At 43.0% G+C, this 12,417-nt stretch overlaps 1 protein-coding gene and 1 pseudogene across 3 annotated transcripts in view; both read left to right on the top strand.

Moving 5' to 3' along the window:
- Positions 1 to 12,417, top strand: part of EML6 (EMAP like 6) — a 3,038,586-nt gene that overhangs the window by 373,484 nt on the left and 2,652,685 nt on the right. The gene's annotated exons all lie outside the window — the stretch shown is intronic.
- LOC138468452 (ragulator complex protein LAMTOR5 pseudogene) lies at positions 9,470 to 9,853 on the top strand (annotated as a pseudogene).

Consider the following 12,417-nt stretch of genomic DNA (forward strand, 5'->3'; position numbering starts at 1 on the left):
TTGTGAGAAGCTACGCGGCACGGTGGCATTGTATTCACTCTAATAAAATAATTATCAGCTGCCCGATCTGCATCTTCATGACTGGGCACGGGGCTGGCTGACACAGAGGGGCGCGTCCCATTTTACGAAGCTTTTGTTACTGTAAAGTGCGTGGAGAACGTAGCTCCACGCACTTTACGTAACCCATCACAATCTGCATTACTGCCGGGGCGCTAGAGGGGTGGCCCTGCCATTATTAACCTCTGCGCGCAAACAGCGCACCAGATCTGATCAGAGAGCCCATAGCAACAAATATTTACTGAATGTTATTGGCTGCTTAGCAGCCAATGACATTTGAGTGTAGATGGGTGGTGGTGATGATGATGATGGGCATTCGGCGTCTGCGTAGTGACGGTGCGTGCGTGCCACTCACTTCGTGGACGGTGCTGCTGAGTGTGGACTGCGAAGAGCTGCCCAACATGCCCACCACGTGAATGGCCTACCTTTCTAGCAACTCTGCCAGGCAAGTGAAGTTAAACTAACTTCTTTGTGAATGCCCTGGCCCTTCATTCCCCAGGACAGTGCTCCGGCAGCACCGTCCTGCTGGAGCCCTGCCCTGGGGGATGCAGGGCCTGGTTGTTTGCGCCGATGCAGAGCCTACCCTGTGTCTAATCGTGTGTTTTCTGCATGAATTAAACGGCACTCCTTTTTTTCCGATTGCAGTTAACTAACTTTTAAAAAAAGTGAGATCAGTTTGTCCTTTCCAGCTCATCCTGTGGATATGAATACACGTCTGTAGACAGGGCAGGCTTTGCTTTCTCCCTTGGGGGGGAAAAGGGGGGTTGTTGGAGTCCCTTTCCATAATAATGCTACGAGTGAATGAATGAGCAGGAATGAAGGACAACGCTGTGTGACCCTTGCAGGCAGACCTGCCCATTCATTTCTTGGCCTCTCTGCTGGCAGGCACTGTTACCTGATGCATGTTCATCCACATATATGGTTGTTCACACTTTGCAATGGCTTCATCTAACGTGAACAGGTTTTCTTGAATATTTGTTTTTCACTTTATATTATTTTGTATTAATGAACAAATGTGCATTGAATGTCATGAAAACAAGTTAATGCACTGTACATATTTTCACATCCCACTGGCCGTGACACAGTTTCGACACTGTGGTGAAGGTGAACAAGTGAACACTTATCACGCCGGCACTTATCGTATTCACTTTGGCTGCGTAAAGTAGCTCTTATTCCGCGCTTTACATATTAGCTACTTTAGGCCATCGTAGGCAGTCAGACTGCTAGTGCCCGTAAGGAGTCACGTATTTCACCTGAAATTGTGTAGCCAGATTCCAAATCAGCCAGTTGAAACAGTGAAATTGTATATAGACACGCTATGCAAAATGCCTTTTTCCCCCAGTTATTGGCATCTCAATCCACAAGATGAAACACCTGATCCATGTGATCAGTGCATGATTCGATGTGGCCTACATTGCCATGCTTGCAACAACCATGTTAACGGTTTTGCATACTCTGGGCAATTCACCAAACATTGAGGATTTAGAATATTGTAGGTTTTTAGCCAGGCACAGAGTGGTTGGCAATATGTTTTTGCTGCTGCACCTAAGTGTCTACCTGACACACGGTTGACATACCTGTCTCGAGGCAGGGACAGAAAACGGTCGACATGTCATTTTGCATTTATTTGACCTCTAGCACACACTTCCTTTTTAATTTAATATCAGTTATTCATATAGGCTTATGCCCAAGCGCTGTACACATAACATATTTACATATATCATTGTCAGCCCAACCGACGTTGGTGCTCATTTAGCAACATTGGACAAATGAAATTCTGAGTTGTCCTTGCCGGGATTCAAACATGTGACTTGTTATGGATTTTCTGGCTTATGATTTTATAGCAAATAACTCAATGGTGGAGAATCAAGGGCCTGGTGCATGTGAGTCAGACATTGAGGGGTGGGGGCCAGGAGGAGTCCTGTTTAACAACTTCTGTTCTCAACGGATGCCATTGCCATTATCAATAATGTTGGCATCAGTTGAGATCAGCAACACATAAGGTTAAGATGGAATTTGAAGGGACGGATGGATTATTAATCAACAGCTGCATTAGCAGACGCTTTTTACTGAGACTGGCGTGGAGTCCATGTGCAGTCACCCTGGGAGACTTACTATGTGAAATGCTCAGTTAGGCATATAAATGTATAACTCGTGTTTGTTAATTTGTGTGAGACAAGGGTATCTGCCACTAGCCAAACCTTTGAAAAAGGTGGTCTTTATTTTTACCAGTATGAAATTAGCCTCAAATACATTCTATTCAGTTTGTGATTTTCGGGATGGCGCCTCCATGATCTATGTGCACCTTTTAAAATTGACTCCTGCAGTACTTCTACCAACATCACACCGCTGAAATGTGTACTTGGGCAGTGAGCACTGTTTTTTCCTCTGCCGTGCTGCATTGAGCATCCACCACGTGCCTTTTCTGACTCCTACCTCCACATGGTACCTTTTGTGATGTGTGGTGATCATATAAACTTAGACACCTAATGCTGCTAGTCTGCATCCATCTTCCTCTTGCGCTTGTCCGACACAGTCCATTCTTAAACTCTTGCTTCTTGAGGCTTCTATCTCTCCCTAGTACTCTACATGCCACTAGCCACCCAGCTCCCACATACCACTCCTCGCAAGTCTCTCATTTTCCCACTGAAAATAATAAACTTAGTAAACTATTTCTGTTGCATTTTTCTCCATGCAATATGTATGTGCTATTTCTGTGACCTGTGCATTCCACGTGTTTCTAACTTTGAGCAACTGAAGCAATGGCGACTGTGCGAGGCAGACAGCCATAAGAGGTAGAACAAATGTTTCATTAATTAAGTGGTAAACAAGTACATTTTTAGCTTAGTTTCTCACCTTTCAAATAATGCCTAAAATCCCACCTTAATAAGAGGATGAACGCATATGAATGCCAGTAACAGCATGACAAAATGATATTTTTCCATCCTTACTGGATATCTATATAATCAATTTCTTTATGCATACAAGCTTGTATTTGAGAATAGCTGGTACTATGTTGTATCAAACTTCATAGTACCAGCTATTCTCAAATACTAGCCGCTGTAAAATACATCATCACACTTGCACACGTAAGAACAATGTTACCACCATTAGAATGTAAAACCTAATGCCTTTTATGTTATATTTCTGTGGGTTTGGACAGCAAATTGCACATTTTGAAAGCCATTTTTCAAAGAATTTCTAGAAGGGGGAGAACCCTCCCGCTCCTCCCTTGGTGTGGGTTGGGTGTGCTCGCTCCCTAATTCGCCCCCAGGAATTTACGCCCCACCACCTTTCAAAGTCACCAGCCGCCACTGCAGACATCCAGTATTAGTGTTTCCCATTAGTTTTGATAGGCAGGGAAATCCTCGTCAGAGTAGGGATAGTGAGGCATTTTTATAACTACTATAATTGAATAAAATGGCATATGTTGAAAAATCATTCAAAAGTTGTCTGCCTCACATTTCTGACCCCTCACAGAATCTAAAGCATACATACACAACTCTGAACAGGAGCACCCATCTAATCGCTCGTTCTGCTTCCCATCTACTTCACACACTGTGCTCTTCATTCTCCAAGTGTCTATAAAAATATATATTTTATTCTCACAAAATTACATAAAATATATAAAATCTCAAGTGACACACATGAAAAATCCAAACAAATGTAAAACATACTTATTGCTTTTGTGATGGGGTTAGTATTAAAGTGACTTGATGAGTTCCAGACAATTAATGTCAGTTAAATTGTATAACGATGGTTAGACATTTCCTACAATTACACCATCCAACTGTCTGTTGCTGTATCTTTCACTTTTTGTAAATGCACAGACAGATTGATCTCTGCAGACACACAGATGCCTACAAATTGCTAGCTGGCACAAGTGTTGATGGTCTTAATCTCCTAGTACAAACATCAACTCGATTCTATCTGAACAGTAACAACATGTCGGCGCATCTGTGTTCCTGATGTGCGTAATGGGATCAGAACATCCATTCATGTCCCTTAATTTTATGTTCGGCCTTCATCAGGACGAAAAATGATTCACAGCAGACACCAATTCACCCCAGTCATCACATCACTGTAAACTTCCACTTTGTTTCGCCTGGAATAAAATATACAAACGTCAAACACTTCAACACATCTCAGAACACCTCTGTCTCCCTCATTCCCAACTAAGCAGAATGCTACTCACTTTAAACCTCAGTGGACTGTACCCAATGTAGCTTCAAGATACATGTTTTACTGCACAATGCAACCTTTATTCAAGCTTTCTTTCTTGGTTGCTCTTTATCACCAGTCTGTGAAATAATGTATGAACATTGTTTTAGTGCCCTAATCTTGTCAGCGAGATAACAACTTTCTCTCACTTGGGATCCATACAAATGTTCAATAAATAAATGAATGTCTCATTCTCAAATGCCCACTGTATGTTTGAAGAATGGGCTTTAATTCCCTCCTGTTGGCCAATCTCATTCTTTTAGCAGACTGGTTTAGAAGGACCAATTCTACAACAAATAGATATGCACATGTTACTTTATTAAATTGCGACCCGATGCATTAGAACGTGCAACAATCTAGCCATATATATATGTAATTAATTATATGCCTGTGCCTTCATGTGTCGTTAGTCTTATAAACATCATATGCACGTCAGTTTCTGAGAAAAGTCATTGCTAACCAAACAATGCATGCTCCTTTTACTACCTGCACACTATAGCCATGCATTAATGTTTTATTGCCCTATTAGTAATGTCGTCCAAGTCTCCAAGGTGACACCGAATCTGTGATTGCACTCAATCTTTTTAAATTGGCATCAGAAGATCCCCACTCCTCCTACTATCGTGCAATGCATGTTCAGTTCAAGTATTTATTCCTTGCGGCTCAATCGCGCATTAAAATCGCTTACCGTTAACGCAATTTCCACTGCTACCATCTCTTCGTGGTCCAGCGGATGTCTAGCTTGCTGCATTTAATAAATCTTGCCTACGTCGCTTCAACACTTCTGGCCAGGCCGTAAGCGTGATACGCGATTACGTCATGATGAACTACTGGACCACCACAATGTGTTGCTCGAAATTACCAACACATGCGTGTCAGGTTCTCAGCACCCACATTTTATATGGCCTGTTATGTAAACTGTTGAGACACTAGAGTCCCTAAACACTGTACTGCCAGAAAGGGGAAGTGTACAATACATTCACCCCAAGGCGATGAAGGAGGCATCTTCCTGACATCAACCATCCTAACCTGTCATAAGTGAACCCCATTTTAAACCTTTACTGACCGTATTGATCTAACATTAACTCTCTGTTGCCATCCCCTTGTCTCTGTCTGACTTGGAGGGTAACAAACCAGAACGTTTCCTCTGCAGTATTTCGTTTAAGAATAAAATGATCATCTAATGGTTTGTCTTGGACCTGGTTTCTCACACAACAGCGGTGCTCACATATTCGTTGTTGAATCTCTTAATTTTTCTTATGTAGAGAAGATTACACAGACATTTAATTCCGTAGACCACGTTTTTACATTCGCAATTGTGAAATTGCGTGAATATCCACATAGTGCCAATCTCTTTGATATTTTTGGTAAGCGCACAGATAGGACATTTCACATGTGGAAATTGTTCTATCCGTGGGGGGAGCCCCCATAATATTCCTATAATGGTCTTATTGTTGAGTAATGAATGTTGTGCTCGTGCCAAATTTTGACAATGTTCTTGCTTTTCTTAAGAGCAAATAAAGGCTTGTCAATATCGAAACCTGCAGTGCGCACCAAGAGCCCTTTTTTCATATCTCTTTCCTTAATATATTGCTCGAAGGATTAAACATGGTGACAGACAATTCTATTCTCTGGGCATGTCTGTTTTTGTAGGCATATCTCTCGATTGATGTTAGATTATCACTTGTTGCACTGCCCAATCATCTTTTTTTGGGTAACGACGCAGCCTTAAGTTTTGTTTGAGAATTCTTGCCTCTTGTAAAAAGTAACTTCTCATGGAGCAATTCATCCCGATTCTTAAAATTTGGCCGTACAGGAGATTATGCCGCATGGCCTCAAATCCCTTGTAGTGTAACAAACTGTTTTTGTTGTTTGGTTTCTTGTAAAGTGAAGTTGAGTCTCCCTTCTATCTTTTTAATCCAGATGTCTAGAAATGCAGTTTCATTGCAGCTTAATGTTTTTATAAATTTGAGATTTGCATTTCAATTAAGCCACTCCAGAAATGTGTCCAGTACTTGCTTGGTTCCTCTGCAAACAGTGATTTGGCGTTGATTTATCGATGACATTTTCACTGTTTGCTTAGCAAATGAATTAGTGTTATGAAAAATGAATTTATTCTCAAAGATGCAACATAAAGGTTTGCTATGTCCGGGGTGATGGTAGCCCACATACTTGTTCCCTTCACCAGTTTGTACAGATCTTTCTCAAAACTGAGGACCGTTTCTGTGAGCACTTTTCTTGCACATTGCACTATAAAGGAAGTGGGAACATCGTTTGCAGCAAAAACTCTACTCTCGAGAGCTAATTCAATCACCAGCAGGCTTGCCTGTTGCGGAATGTTGGTGTACAACTATTCCACGTCAAGGCTGACCAAAATGTCGCCCTCTTGTGTACCCCCATTCTTTTAACACAATCATGTCAGTGTTGTCCTTGATGTTCGAACAGGTCCATGTTACAAAGGTAAGTATTATATATAAAAAAGGAAAGGAGCAAACTGAATTCAACATTAGATTTGTGTTCTCTGTATTCTAACAAACATTGTGTCCTGAAAGAATGGACTAACCAATGTGAACATTAATATAAAAATATAAATCATTTTATTAATTCATCCAGTTTAAAAAATCAAAACCACAAAAAATGTGGTGTACAAGTCCAAATTCCAGGATTTTGATCCCTGATCATGTATAAATGAACATAGACAATATAACATATGACACATACATTGCACTTCATTACAACATGTACACTTAGAATGCAATAAATATATAGATATATTAGCATCCTAATGTTGAATGAAGTTTGATCCTTCTCCATTATTATATATGATACTTGCGAAAAAAGCCAACATATTTAAACAGTGGTTTTAACAAAGAACCAATTGCAGCCACAATCGGTCTCTGTGGAGGTTTATAAACCTTGTGGACTTTCAGAAGAATATAAAATAAGGGGGTTTGTTTGAATTTGAGAATAAAATGATTTGTTAGGAAGTTAACAGTAATTTCATTCCTAATGGGAGTATTTTTGAGGCAAGTAAATCTAAATTTGATCTCTAAAACTGATGTATCTTGTCACCCATACTTCTTAGATCTATGTAATTTATGCACATTAAAAGATACTTTTTTACTTTGACTGTCCCCTTCATATCAGCATTGTTAGTAGTTCCTTTCAGTGGCTTCAAATTACTGGTATCACTGATCGGAACATCATTCATTTTCTATTTTTTGTTGGGAGCATTTATTTTTTGTTGAGCTTCTTTGTGGCTGGTGCACCGATTGATTACCTGTAGGGCTGATGAAGAGTATTTAAAATGTAGGGGTCCTCCACCAAAGTAAGTAGCTCGGCTGGCAAGTGATAAACCCTGTGTCTGGGAGGCTGACTTACGGCAACTGTTCAGTCTAACGTCACAGTATGTAAAGAAACTGAATACTTATAGAATTAAGATATTTCTATAATGCAAGGTGAGCTCCATTGTTCAATTTATGTCCCACTGCTCGGCCCCTCACATAAAACATTAAAAACGGATACGTACTATACATAACTTTGTAAACGAAACTAGTGGTTGATTGTTGGGTAACATAATTAAACTTACAGAAATGTTATGTACAAATTGTCATACTTTTACATTCATAGTTCTATTTGTGGTCATACAGAGAGTACACCAGAAACAGAATATGAGCCACCAATACGAATGAAGCGTGGAAGAGCTATAGAATAATAAAAAATGACGAGGAGGCACTTTTTTTTTTAATGGAGAACTTTGCCAGTATCAATGAGTATTAACATGTAAACCTTGGAGCAGCGGTCGAGCAACGTGCTATGCCTTCACAACGCCTGGAAATAAATCAATATTGAATGAAAACTTACAGTTGACCAGTGGAGGATTATCTCAAGCCAAGGGTGTGTAACCTTTTGATATTCAGATGTTTTAAAGCACAGATCCCATGATCCTTCACAATTGACTATGCTGAATTGGGCAGAGAGTAATTGAAGTACAAAACAGCTGGAGAGCCAAAGGATGCAGACCCCTGCCATAAGCTGTGAGTTTACAGTGTCCCTAGGTATGAATGTTCTATAAACGTAGTATAATAGAATTTGTTCAGGAGATGCAAAACAAGTATTAGTAGAACCTAGCACTGTCTTACCATTTAAAAAAATACTATATATTTGGGTCCTTTCAATCGGAATCAGGAAGTGCAATTTATCTCAAAACTCCTAGTTCTTAGTGAAAGACTTCAGAGGTTGAAATACTGTGCCAGCACTCCTGTAGACAATGACACCCAGACAAGAACAGATTACACCTTAACTGCGACGTCTACGCTCCTTCCCTTTGGAGAAGCTTATTCTGTCTGTCTGCCTGTCTAAACCACCCTTGTTAAGGAACTGTCTTATGAAATATGCTATTGCATCCCCCTTCTCCTGTGTGAAGCCAAAAGGGAAAACCAGGTATACATTGCTAACTTGTGCAGGGGAGGGTCTTGCTATATCCTCTATATGGTATACCTGTTGAGTGCAATTGTAAGGACCCAGCAAGATACAAACCAAAGTGAAAGCCCAGGAGGGCAGCAAGTGCCTCCTCCCTCTTCCCCTCCGAAATCACTACAACCAGGAGATTGTGAGCAACTCCTTTGCAGGGAGCTCAAGTGAAAAGACTGTAGGAATACTGCAAGCCTCTCTCCATAGCTGACAAGGAATGTAAAGAGGTTAGTCAAACAAGTGCTACATTTACCACCGCCCCTCCCTGTTTCTATACACCATTCACTCACCACAGGGATCCAGAAGAAGTGAGAAACTTAGGTATGTAACTCCCTTAGTGGTGCCCAGAGTCAATGGCCCAGGCAATCCTGCCCGACGTTCTATTGCCAGCAGACTAACATGCATGGAGTACAGTTTGCAAAGATCTATCCTTGGTGGCATGTAGACGCATCTAGATGACAAAGAGGACAAGACTTGATTACTGATGCTGAGCAAGTCCAGAGTCAATGATCCTCAGGGAAGGTGCAGAGAAAAGTTGTGTGGAGAAGGCAGGGGAGCAGGAAGGAGATGCGACAAGAGTTCTGGATATAGGTCTAAGTCCAAGAAGATGGGCAGTGCTTGCACATTTACCCACAAGGTCAACAGTCTCCAACCCAGCACAAAATCTGGGTCTGAAAGCAGAGTTCACCAATGCTCTGAAGAGGCTGGAGAGCAGAGCATGGAGGCGGCGCTGGAGCAGACGACGAAGAACCTGTCCATCGTTGGCATTCTATGCACGGACTCGCAGGGCCTGAACATCGGCTGTCGTGGAAGCCTCTCCGATGAGCACACCAGTGTGATATCTGTCCTTGCTCAGCAAGCTGCACAGCTCACCTGCAACCCCACGGATGTCCCAGTAGTGTGCCTGGAGTCTGATAATGGGAAGGTTATGATCCAGAGGCACGGAAGCATCACAGTGGCGGTTCATAAAGTGGCATCATGGAGCGCCCTCCCTTTCTCAGCTGTCTTTCTGCCTGCAGCCACATCCGAGCCGCTTGAGTCGTGCATTCAACTCTGTGTTGTTCGATGCACATCTGCAAGCGCCTCCTTTCTGAAACCGTAATAAATTGTATATAGCTTTAGAAAACAAATGCCTATGCAGTCGTCTTTATCCCACTTCTCGCCTGTCATTTTCTTAGCGGGGACATCTACAACTGCGCCTCCCCTGGTTGTAGCATCTCTGACCACATTCAGCCTCCTACCCTTCCAAGACCGCCTGAGGATTCCCTGAAATAAAGAGGCAGGGCTAGTTTCCAAAGGTGGAAGTCGCAATTGCCGCAGCAAACTTTATTGCATCAGGCCAGGAGCTGATCTGTTTCTCCACCACACCTCAGGATTATTCTGTGCTGGGTGTGGCTTCTTAAGCAGCCCCCCACCCCTCCGTCAGTGTCCATAGGGCCCTGCAGTGTAGGCCCATCCCTCCGTAAACCATTCCATCTCTACCCATGGCCATTTCTTTGTTTACTTTTCACTTGCGTTTTTCTTTATTTAATTTTCAATTCATGTACTTTTCTTTCATTCTATTTCTATTCACTTGTTCTAACATTCTATATCATTCTACATATTTCTGACAGCCTTTGTGAATGCCTCCTTTACCACAGGGAAAGTCCCTGCCTCCCTCAAGGAAGCCTGGGTCCGCCCTCTTTTGAAAAAGCCAACTCTCGATCCCACCTCCCCCAACAACTACAGATCCATCACCACTGTCCCATTCCTCCTCAAAATATTGGAAAAAGCAGCCTACCTTGCAGGTCCAGCACTTCATTGAAGAGAACAAACTCCTTGGACTCCGCCAATCTGGCTTCCGCCCAGACACGGGACCGAAACCGCCCTACTTGACCTGAAAAACCAGATGGACGATGCTAGAGACTTGGGTAAACCAGCACTTCTCCTACTCCTTGACCTATCGGAGGCCTTCGACCTTGTGGATCATGGCGTCTTATGCCACCACCTTTCCTCCACTGCCAAATTCTCCCCAGAGGCCACAGCCTGGATCGCCTCCTTCTTACAAGACAGAACCATGCAAGTATTCTCTGACCTAGCCGCCGCATCACCAACCATTATACTTTGTGGTGTACCCCAAAGCTCCGGTCTCCCCCCCACCCTATACAACATCTTCACACAACCCCTCTTCCTCATCCTCGACGCTATGGGCATCTCCTACACCAAATACGCTGACACGCAGATCCTCCTCACTCTCAAAGGTAACTATGACACTGACTCCCTGACCCTCAACCACCTCTACAACACCATCCAAGCCTGGATGGCAGACAACGGACTATGCCTCAACTCTGACAAGACGGAACTCCTCCTGGTAGGTTCCCCCGACACGCTAAAAAATCTAGATGCTCAATTCAGTCACTTCACCATTGACTCCATTAAAATTTCAGTCTCCGATTCTGTCAAAACTCTGAGTCTACCTGGACTCCAGCCTATCCATGGATAGACAAGTCAACGCAATAGCCTCCGCAGCTGCATATCATGCCAAACTTATCAACGCAGTCAGACCCTTTCTCTCCAAAGAGAACTGCACCAACATAGCCAGAGCCATCACCGGCTCTAGGCTAGACTACTGCAACGTACTCTTTCTAGGAACCTCCAACAAAAACTTAGAGAGACTACAAGTAATACAGAGCAATGCTCTCCGTGCAGTCCAAGGCATTGCTAAAAGAGAACACATCTCTGAAGCCAGAAAACTAGCCCACTGGCTCCCAATAAAGGAAAGGATCGTATTCAAAGCCCTGACACTGACCCACAAGTGCATTCGCCTCACTGCTCCAGCATACCTCTCTCAAAGGATCCACCCCGTCTCCACTACCAGGCCAACTAGATCACCGTACACCAACATGCTCTCGATGCCACTAGTAAAAAGAGTAAAAGCGGGCGGATCCAGCTTCCCCTATCTCGCGCCCGCTCACTGGAATGCCCTACCTCCCACTATCCGAGGCCTCCCTCACCACCTTCCGCAAAACTCTGAAAACTACCCTCTTCACATAAGGCCCGACACCAGCACGAATACTTATCATATATGTTGTAATATACGTCCCAATGCAATCTGTAACAACACTATGATATCTTGTAGTATTCATAATGTGTTAACAATCGCTATCATGCCTGTACCAGTTATTGCAAGTAACAGCGCCTCAATGCCCCTGGGCTGCTTGCGCGCTATATAAATAATAAATAAATAAATATTCTATATGTTCTACACTCTCCCCTTCTCCTGTTGAACTCCATCGACGTTGGGTGCTCACCACCTGCCCCCACCATGCTTCCTGCAACCGTCTCCATAATTACTGGGGTAAGCCTGGTGTCTTTGGGGAAGCTCACGTGGCGCGGCAAAAATTACCGAAAAAATGCTGTAAATTGACTTTTTGACATTGTGCACGTTATGGATTAACTTTGATGGAGCTCCTTTATTGTGCCTCTGTCCTCACTGCATATTTGTGCCTTCTTTTGGCAACCTTGGTCCAGCTTCATTGTTCTATGGCCTTCCAACATAGCCGCATGGAAATCCCATCTTATCCTGCAGCCTTGGGTTGGCCCTGTTCCCCCACCCTCCCATTGGTTGCTCTTGGCCCTTAAGCCAATCATTGCATCCGGGAGGCGGGAGCTGGCCTTACATCTAAG

This window comes from Ambystoma mexicanum, chromosome 4q, assembly GCF_040938575.1.
Source record: "Ambystoma mexicanum isolate Mex_15411 chromosome 4q, UKY_AmexF1_1, whole genome shotgun sequence".
NCBI lineage: Eukaryota > Metazoa > Chordata > Amphibia > Caudata > Ambystomatidae > Ambystoma > Ambystoma mexicanum.